Consider the following 10,425-nt stretch of genomic DNA (forward strand, 5'->3'; position numbering starts at 1 on the left):
TGATACAGTGCCAGCCTTGAGCACAAAAGCACAGGGACACTTACCAGGCCCTGAGTTCAAGCCCCAGGACCTTCCATACGTAAAAAAAAAAAAAAAAAAACAGAAGCAAAGTGGTGCCAGGTTTATCCAAGTGCATCTCAGATAACCTCATTTTCCGAAGCCAGGGAAAGGGTGCACACACACACACATACACACACACACACACACACACACACACACATTTTAACCAGACACGGATGGCTCACACTTGTAATCTTGGCTAATGAGGAGGCTGGGATCTTAAGACTGTGCCTTAAAGTCTGCAATGTAGAAATGTTTCTGCATCTATTATCTGCCAATAACTCCATAAAACCTGGAAGTGGAGTTGTGTCACAAAGTGGTAGAGTGGCAGCCATGACTGAAGGAATTTCTGGACAGCACCCAGGCACTGCAATCAACCACACAACCAATCAAAAACAAGAAAGAAAAGAAAAGCACATTTTCATAACTTCAAATCCTGTGCATGGCACTTTGGGTTTTTGTTGGTTTTGTATTGTTTTGGGGGGAGGGTTAGTTTTTTTGTGCCAGTCCTGGGGCTTGCACTCAGAGCTCAAGCACATGCCCTGGCTTCATTTGGCTAAAGACTAGCACTCTTTCTCTTGAGCCACAGCGCCACTTCCGGCTTTTCCTATATAAGTGGTGCTGAGGAAACCAACCCAGTGCTTCATGTATGCGAGGCAATCACTTTACCACTAGGCCAAATCTCCAGTCCCTCCTTCCACTTTTGAGGGAAATGAATGTGTCATTTTATTTTGGAGTGTGTGTATATATACATGTGTGTACATGTATATGTATATACATATATACATGTATATGGATATATATACTTGTGTACATATGTTTGTGCTTTATCAGAAATTCATTTTAGAGGTTTTTTTTACTTAATTACAGAAGTCAATTTATACACTTTTCTCCCCCAATGTCTTTCACCTCTGATCCTTCAGTTCTCAATCCACTGAGAAGGGAAGCTTAGAGGCATGAGCCACTGGCACCCAGCTTGCGTGCCCACCAGAGCTGAGTGGAAATGCCAGCCATTCAGTGACATGGGACACTGCGCCCCACAGCTTTGCAGTTCGAGGTCACCCTGCACATTTGACTCTCTGGCAGGTGGATGCTGAAAACAGGGGTCCACAGTTAAATGGTTCCTGGGCACAACACATGCCCCATCTGGAACTACACACCAGGCACATAGTAGGTAGCCATTTCCTCTCGTGTTCTCCAGCACACATGCCTTCTTACTTTTTCAATACCCAGGGCTTAATGTCTCTAAACCAGACCTCATCACCTCTCTGGAGCAAGGAAAAGAGCGCTGGACATGGAGAAAAAAGGAACCATCAGGAAAAACTATAGGTAAGTGGAAATGAACTAAACAACAACTGCAAAATTCACATGGAATGGATAAGGAAGACAGAGAATGGGATTGCAAGTTTCTACTAAACTGGAAATGTTAGTAGTGAGTTTTTTTCTTTGGCCAGGCCTGGGAATTGAATTCAGCGCCTGAGTGATGTCCTTCACCCTCTTTTGTTCAAGTCCAGTGTGCTAACTTTAGAGCCTGAGCTCCCTTTCTGGTTTTTAGTTGGGTTATTGGGCACAAAGAAGCTCACAGACTTTTGTCCTGAGGCCGATTTTCAACCACAATCCTCAAAGCTCAGCCTCCTGAAAGCTAGGATGATAGGCATGAGTTATCAGTGTCTTTTTCTTGCTTTCTCAGATGAGCAGTCTGCAGACACAAAGTCCCCATGGAAGGCATGTGGGAGAACCTTCAGGAAATTATCTGCCCTCGCTCTGCACCAGACAATCCACTGTGAAAAGCAACCCTATGAATGTAAAGAATGCCAGAAAACTTTTCGCTACTCCTCGGTGTTGCAGAATCATCAACGAATTCACACAGGGGAGAAACCTTTCAAGTGTCAGCAGTGTGGCCAGTGCTTTAACCAGCTGTCGAATTGTAGAAAACATTTCCAAATTCACACAGGAGAGAGACCCTACCAGTGCAAAGATTGTGACAAGTCATATAGACATGTCTCCAGTCTGAAGGTACACGAGAGAACACACACTGGGGAGAGGCCATTCCCATGTCTTGTATGTAGCAAAGCTTTTCAAATATGTTCACATCTAAAAAGGCACCAACTGATCCACACACAAGAAAAATATCACAAATGCAATGCATGTGACAAATTGTACATGCGGCGTGGGAATCTGATCAGACACCAGCAAGTTCACATTGGAGAGAAACCTTATGAGTGCAAACACTGTGGTAAGACCTTCTGTTCTAATCCAAATTGAAAGGACATGGCAGGACACACACAGGAGAGAAGCCCTACACATGTGAACAGTGCCACAAATCTTTCAAATCCAGCTCAAACCTCAGAGATCACCAGAGAATCCACACTGGGGAGAAAACTTATGAATGCAACACTGTGGTAAGACGTTCCGGAATAACTCCAACTTTAAACGTTATGGGAGGAAACACACTGAAGAGAAGTACTACACCTGTGAGCACTGCCACAAATCCTTCAAATATGAATCCAGCCTCAGAGCTCACCAGCGAAGCCACACTGGGGAAAGACCCTACAAATGCCATTCATGTAGCAAATCATTTATACAGAATTCACACCTGAGGACTCATGAGAAAATCCACGTGCCAACGAAACCCTATAAGTTCAAGGAATAAGGAATGGCCTTTCCACACTACTCAAGCCAAAAGAAACACAGAGGAAGCCACACTGGAAGAAAACAGAGAAAACAGAAAAGAGAGAATTCAGAAAAGTATCCAACTAAGCCTGGGCATTACAATGAGCACAGAAAGTAGGAAGGAGAGAAGACAGAAAGGAAGGGGATGGATGATATCAGTAAACCACTGCTCCAATTCGCTAAAACACAAGAATCTGTACACGTAGCTCAAGAATGGATGGCACTATGGGTTAGCAAACATGAGATTCTGGGTTTGCACTCCAGGAAATGAAGAAAAGAAGGGGAGGCTCAGATTTGGAGGGGGCATGTCTACAGTGGTGGAATGTTTGCCCAGCAAGTTTCAGCCTTATGTTCAAAAGTAACCCTACACAAAGAATGGACTTGGCCAGGCCCTGGTGGCTCACACTTGGACTCCCAGCTGCTCAGGAAGCTGAGACCTGAAGAGCACGGTGTGAAGACAGGCAGGGCAGGAAGGTCCATGAGACTCTTATCTCCAATTAATCATGAATAAAAGTGACCAGAAATACAGCAATGGCTCAAGTGGTAGAACTCCATCTTGAAGCAAAAGAAGTTCAAGGCTATTGCCCAGGCTCCGAGATGAAGAAGGGAAGGAAATGGTCAATGTTTAAGGAGACAAACTAGCCTGACCATGGAAGAATGGATACATATTTCAAATAGGAAATTTTACAATGTCCAAAAATATTTGTTTGGGGATGATTAATACATAATTTCAAGCATCAGTAAACAGTGAAAAATTTCTCTTTGAAAGAGTGTAAGTATATTACAAACCTGCAGTTCCTAATGTAAATCTGGGGTCACTGAGTTCTAAGTGCATGGGTAAGAAGGTTTTTTAATCACACTTAATTGCAAGGATTTTCGTGAATGTATAATTGTGTTTTAATCTGTATATACCAGGTGTACAGATGTTTAATATATAGTGATTCATTTTATTACTTAGTTCCCTTTACTAGGGAGTGGATTTTACCGTTTGAAGTCTGAATGGCAATAAATGAATGGTTAACCTAGCACTCAACTCTCATTTATCTCGTTGTTGAGAATGTTAGGGAACCAAGAGTCAGCCAGGGCCTTACCCCTGGTATGAGACCGCCCCCTCGAAAATGAGTGCCCCCCATAATAAGGCCTCCATTATCCTGGTTCTTGGCTGGAAGAAGTGTGATTGAGGTAGGCAGAAATTCTCCCTATCAGAATGAGAGTCTCCATGGACAAACAAACCCAACACCACTGCAGAGACACAGTGCAGGTGCCCCTGGCCTGTAGGCCTAGGCTCTGGGGTCAGGTGAGGCCCAGCAGCGCTGCTCTGGATCTGAAGTCTCCATCTGCACCAGGAAAGCCTCCATGCTGACCCGGCTCCAGGGAGGACAGAGACAGGCAGCAGCAGGGCCTCTGGTCACGCGCAAGTCACAGGCCCACTGAACACAGACATCTTGCTGAATTCAGGAGGATTTGAGGCCAGTGGCCAACATGGGCTCAGTGCAGCAGCTCTGCTGACGAGGAAGCACCCACCTCACTGGAGAAGATCCACACTCTCATCCTCAAAGGTTCCTGTGCACCACGCTGGTTGGATGAAGTCGATGCCTCTTGCTGAATGGTGGGCAAAGTCAGGGCCTCTATTCCATGTACATAGGGGTTCAAGGACCACTAATACTCCATGGAACCACTGATATGCCTACGTGTTTATAGGCCAACTAATATTTCATGTGCATATGTAGTCATGGGAGTACTAATACTCCATGTACCAATGTGATCATATGACCATGTACCTTGAAGGGAGTGTTGAGGTAGGGACAGAAGGAGCACCGTCTACTCCTTGAGTTCCAGCTCCAGCACAAGCACAAACCAAATACTGTTAAATCTTTGTGGCCCACAATGCTCCTAGCATTTGAATCCAAGAGCTCTTTTTTTTGCCAGTTCTGGGCCTTGGACTCAGGGCCTAAGCACTGTCCCTGGCTTCATTTTGCTCAAGACTAGCACGCTACCACTTGAGCCTCAGCGCCACCGGTGCCTGCTTTCTATAAATGTGTAGCTTGGGAATCGTACCCAGGGCTTCATGCATAGTAGGTGAGCACTCTTGCCACTCCAAGCCCTCCAAGACCGCTTACATGGGAAAACAGGCTCCTGATGACCAGAGACCCCACTTAGCCATTGTAGAGTTGCATTTTGGGAAAGACTGAAGGAGCTATTCCAGTTCCCTTCATTCCATATGCTACAGTGCATTTCTCAGAGGAAATGGGTCAGAAGCTATTAGATCTGTGAAGCATTGCATGAGAGGAAAGTCTCAGGGAAAGCCTCTGGTTGGATGAATTTCTCATTGGACTCTATTTCCCAGAGGCCTATGGGGCCAACACCAATAGTCTGTGGAGTATTGCAAGCTGGGAGAGGATGAGTTTAGAAGGCCAGCCTTCATGAATGATGCTGTGGGGAGTGTCATGGGGCGGACCGGGTGGGGAAGCGTGGAGAGGATGGGGTGTCAGCATAGGGTGGATGGGACAGAGTGACGTGGATTGGTTGGAACATACTTGTTGGCCATCTTCTCTCCTGCTCTCAGCAGACATGTCACTCAATTTTGGCAATGCCCAGTCCTTAATGTCTGTAAACCAGTCCTAATTACCTGTCTTTAACAAGATGAGAGCTTAGAAAGGGAGAGGAATGGAAATGTCAGGGAAATGTAAGTTAAAATGAACAAAACCTCATTCCAAGAAAACACTGAAAATATTGGTGGTTATTGGTTTTTTATTTCGCCAGACCATCAACTTAAAGTAGGGGCCTGGGTGCTGTCCCTGAGCCTCTTGTACTCAAGGCTAGAGCTCTAGTACTTGAACCACACAGCTCCATTTCTAGATTTGAGGTATGTTACCGGAGGCTAAGTTTCTCACAGACTTTCCTGCCCAGGCCGACATTGAACCATGATTCTCAGCACTCAGACTCCTGAGTAGCTAGGATGACAGGTGTGAGCCATAAGGCTTCTCTTTTCTTAATGTTTCATTTGGGGATTCTGCAGAGATGGTCCTCACGGAATGCATGTTATGGAAACTTCAGGAATGTCTCCAGTCTCACTGTTTACGAGAACATCCACTGAGAAAAGCAATCACTCCAGGGAGAATCCTCACTCATGCAGACACCGTCAGGCATCTCTTCAGCCTCAAACAACAGGGGAAAACCTACCCTAGTAAGAATGTCTTCAAATGTGAGCAGTGCCACAAATTCTTCAAATACATGTCCAGCCCTAGAAGACACCAGAGAAGCCACCCTGGGGACATCTTTACAAATGCCACACATGTGTCAAATCATTTAAGTCATCCTCTTCAAGGTCTGCAGGGAGAGCCACTAGCACCAAGGAAGGAAGGGGGACAGGGCAGAAGGGCAGTGACAAAGGAGAGAGCTTGGGCCAAAGCCCAGTGGAGAGCAGAGACTGGGCAGGGCCAGAAGGAAAGGAGGTTTAAAGGACCAGTGATTGGATGCTCAAAAAGGTAGGTGTGGCCTTAAAGAGGCTAGACTAGGGAAAAGACCTGGGCTTGGGCTGCTTACACAGAGTGGGCTGGGAAGAATCTGATTTGACAAGGGGGCAGGCCTAGGAAAGAGAGAGTAATTGGACAGAGCTTTGCCTGGGGTACACTGGCAAAAGGGATGAAGCCTTGGCAGACCCCAGGCCTCCCAGTGGCCACTGGCCGGAAGCAAGGATGCTAAAGTGGGGCTCAAGTTGAGGGTCAGAGTCAGGGTGCTGAGCTGCAAGTTCAGGCTGTAGAGGGGACAGGCAATCACTTGGCCTGGAGGGGCTGGGTCATTGTTTCTATGGATTGGGCCAGGTCCCTGATGGGCTGTACTGGGCTCTGAGGGGTGAGGTCCAGGTGTTGGAGGGAGGCAAGAGTGAATTTATGGGAAGGACCAGGTATCTAGGGACTAGGGTAATGAAAGATAGAGGCAGGATTCTGATGGCAGAGCAAGGGTGATATTGGAAAGGCCAGGAAAATAGAGGTGGAACCAGGATGACAGGGACTGAGCCAGGGTGGTGACGGAAAGAACCAGCTTGATGGGGGAAAGTTAGGGTGCTGATGGGTGGGGCCAGCATGCTGAGGGACAGGGCCTGGAACCAGGCCCAGCCTGTGCTCTTGGCTTCTTCTCAGACTCTGGGTGTTTTCCTAGGGGTTGGAGGTCAGACCTCCCAGGAAGGAGACTCAGGCTCCTCAGCCTGGCAAAGGAGATCTCACTGCAGATCATGATGCACCAATGCACAAAGGAGGTGAAGCCACTGTCATCTTGGCAAGGAGTGTGGCAAACAGCATCTCAGGGAAACTTTAGGAACTTAATTCTGCCCAATATAGGGAGTAATGCATTGTGTGCAGTGAAGTGTTAGTGAGGAAGACGGGCGTTGGCTCATTTTCTTTAAAAAAAAATGTGCTGCTTTTTAATAGATAGAGAATATACATGTTAATGACTTAAGATGATGCTTTCCTTCTGGGACACTGTAGAGACAAACAAGCAAACACATGAACCTTGCTATCACCTCAGGGACTTCTTACTTGAGAGTTTTTCATGTCATCCTTCACCATTTAAAATTCCCACCGCCCCAAAAATAATCACCACAAGCACTCAGAACTGACATTGTCTGCTGTCTAAACTAATATTACTAGTTTAACAGGATCACTGGACACTGGTGGGTCATTCCTTTCCTCCTAGCTCCTCAGAAGTCTGAGATCAGAGGACTGTGGTTCCCTGAAACCTTAGGTTTACAGAATCTTCTGAAACACTTATCTGCCATTAACTAGGAATAAAGGAAGAAGTAGAGTTGTGGGTGATGAGCAAAGAAGGTGAGCAAATGCACAGGGCCTACAGTTGGAGCCCGGATATTGGCAGACACAAACGCCAAATGATTCAAAAAGCTTATTGGATACAAAGAAAAGGTGGCATTGTCTAATAAGAAATGCTCTTATTCACTGACTTCTGAAATGGTCAGGCCTCAGAATAACACCTTCACAGTAACAATACACTTACATTTTTTATAAAATTATAAAGACTCTTGTTCTTTATATTCTTTACCCAAGATCATGTAAGTATGGCCATTGGTAGTGCCCCGTGCACAGCCAGTTAAAATTCTTCCATTTCTCCCACTGATAGGCAAGTCCACTTGTGGTGCAGATAGGAGCACACTTGGCCGCACTTCCTCCTGGGGTGTGTGCCCAGGAGAGACGATGTGCAAGCCCATCCAACCCTGCTAAGGCCATGCACAAGGCCGAATGGCAGGATTATCCAGGGTTTCAAACTTCCACACCTCCTGATTCTGCACCCCCAGCAGCCCCCAGACCCCTTCACCTGTGGGTGTGGAAGGGCAGCCAATGACTTAAAGGCAGACCCTACAGAGCAAGGAGTGGTTGATTAAGCTTATCTGAGGGAAGGAGGACACGCAAGGAGGGAGGAAGAAGAGGAGGAAGTGATGGTTGCTTCCCAGGAACTCTGGCCCAGGTCAAGGTCAGAACCCCACTTCCTCCTGGAATGTCACATGGTTCAACCTGCATGGAGGTTGTAGAAGTGGCTCAGAGGGTGGAGCTCTGTGCAAAGTGAATGCATCAGATACAGATGGGAGTCCTGCACTTAGACAAGAGAAGAAAAAACAGGACTGGAAAACTGGCATTTCCACCTCCGTTCCTTGCCTGATGAGCATCTTCCATGGACTTTCTCTTCTGCTTTTCTTCTTCCCACATCAAGCCCACTGTTAGAGATTCTTCTTCCTGCTGAAGAGAGCATTTTGCCATTCTGTCAACCTCCCCCACTCCTCTGTGGACAAAGTCTCACCAGGAACCACACCCTCACATGACTACAAAGTGTGTCAGCAGGCTCTGAGCTCTGAACATGGGACTGGCATTGCAGGATGCTGTTGCAGTGCATCTTGATTCCTCACCACCCATGGAGAAGGAAATGGGTGGTGATAGTTTCATCCCAGGTGAGGATTTCCATTAAAGCTCTTTCTGCTCAAAATTAGTACTGAACCATTTTGGAGGACAGCTCCAATGGTTTTGAATTTAGGATTAGAGTCTCATGGGGACTCTTTCTGCCCGGGTCTTTTGGAATTTCAATCCTCAGGTCTCAGTCTCATGAGTAGCAAGGATTACAGGCATGAGCCACTGGTGTCCAGCAAGGTAGAGTGTTATATCCAATTCATCACCAAACGGGAAACAGTAAACATGTGGCTGAAGTGGTGGAGCATTAACTTCAACAAAACAACTCAATGACAGTACCCAGGACACGAGTTCAAGCCCCCAGATTTGGCTCTCATTTTAAAAAGGGCTGGGAGAGCTTTGAAACCAAAGGGCACCTGTTGCTTAAAATAGCTCAGAAAATGAAGAGGATTTAGAAGATGTCTGATTTCTCAGATGCTAAGTGTAAAAACACTGAGATATACAGGAATTTGTGAAATATAGAAATCAGGGGTGGCTGGAAGCTGGCTTTAAGTTCATTATTAATGAGTGGATTCAGGTGACAGAGATCATACTATTTCTTTGATGTCCACTGTAGGGCAATGACAATTTTGGCTGATAATTTCCTTGTTCACTGGGATGGTGAGTCTGGGTCCAATACCATCATCATAGATATCCATGGTTAATTTTCTCTTTGCTACTAAATTTGTTCAAATTTATGAGGAGGTGACAAGTTGGCATTCAGCCTGTCCTTTCTTTGTTGATCAAAATGAATAAAAAAAATTTTAAACTACAAAAAAAATAGTTAATGGGCTTCACTTCCTAGACTAGCTTTGACCGACCTCCCTCATACCTCAGTCTTCTGACTAGGTAGGATTACAGTTGTGAAGCACCAGTTCCTAGATCATAGAAACCTTTTAAAACATACCATGCAAATCCAAATTAACTCTCTTAAAAGGAATCAAATCAAAAGTTGGACAATAGTTATTGCAGTACATTGTAAAATGTGAGATATATATGCATACACACACATACCCATACATATATATTTATACATACACACACATTAGATTAAGAGATTCCATGTCAGAACAATAGACATCTAATGCTATGTGACATAAAATATAGTAATAAAAAAACAAAGTCGTATCTTGATAACATAATTTTATATCACATATACAATTTCATCTTGTTCTCCTTTCTTATTCTATTCTTATTATACTGTGTACATGGTTTGGAGAATGTGATTCCATATTTTCACGTGCTCAGTTATACGCCTGGGAAACCACGAACTATGAAAGTGTGTATTTAAATTCACAAGTTTTGCTCATCTATAGCAGAATCATAACCTTACTTTTGTCAGTTTCCTGTACTATGAACAGAAACTTGTCCAAGTACAAATGCTCATATTGTTATCATTTGTCTTTTCCTTCCTGAGGACAGTTGACATTTGAGGACGTGGCTGTGGAGTTTACACAGGACGAGCGGCAGTGCCTGACCCTGACTCAGCGGGCTCTGTACAGAGAGGTCATGCTGGACAACTACAGGAACCTGCTGTCTGTGGGTGAGGAGCTTCCATCCTACTTCAAGTTCATTCTCAGAATTCCCTTGCAGAATATTTCATATCAGGCCCATCTTTGCTGAGTACTGGTGGCTCCTGCCTGTAATTCCAGCTATTCACCAGGCTGAGATCTGAGGATCGTGCTTCAAAGCCAGTCCAGGAATGAAAGTCTATTAGACTCTCCTCTGTAATTAACCACCA

General features: G+C 45.3%; 1 long non-coding RNA gene across 1 annotated transcript in view; it reads right to left on the reverse strand.

Annotated features, from left to right (window-relative positions):
* LOC125339072 overlaps positions 1–8,432 on the reverse strand; it is a 28,941-nt gene extending 20,509 nt beyond the window's left edge. The window contains exons 1-2 of the long non-coding RNA XR_007208397.1: positions 8,422–8,432; positions 3,138–3,144 (exon numbers count right to left, since the gene is read on the reverse strand). This is a non-coding gene — a long non-coding RNA (uncharacterized LOC125339072). The remainder of the gene's footprint in view (positions 1–3,137; positions 3,145–8,421) is intronic.
* Positions 8,433–10,425: the final 1,993 nt, after the last annotated feature.

This window comes from Perognathus longimembris, chromosome 20 (assembly GCF_023159225.1).
Source record: "Perognathus longimembris pacificus isolate PPM17 chromosome 20, ASM2315922v1, whole genome shotgun sequence".
Classification (NCBI taxonomy): domain Eukaryota; kingdom Metazoa; phylum Chordata; class Mammalia; order Rodentia; family Heteromyidae; genus Perognathus; species Perognathus longimembris.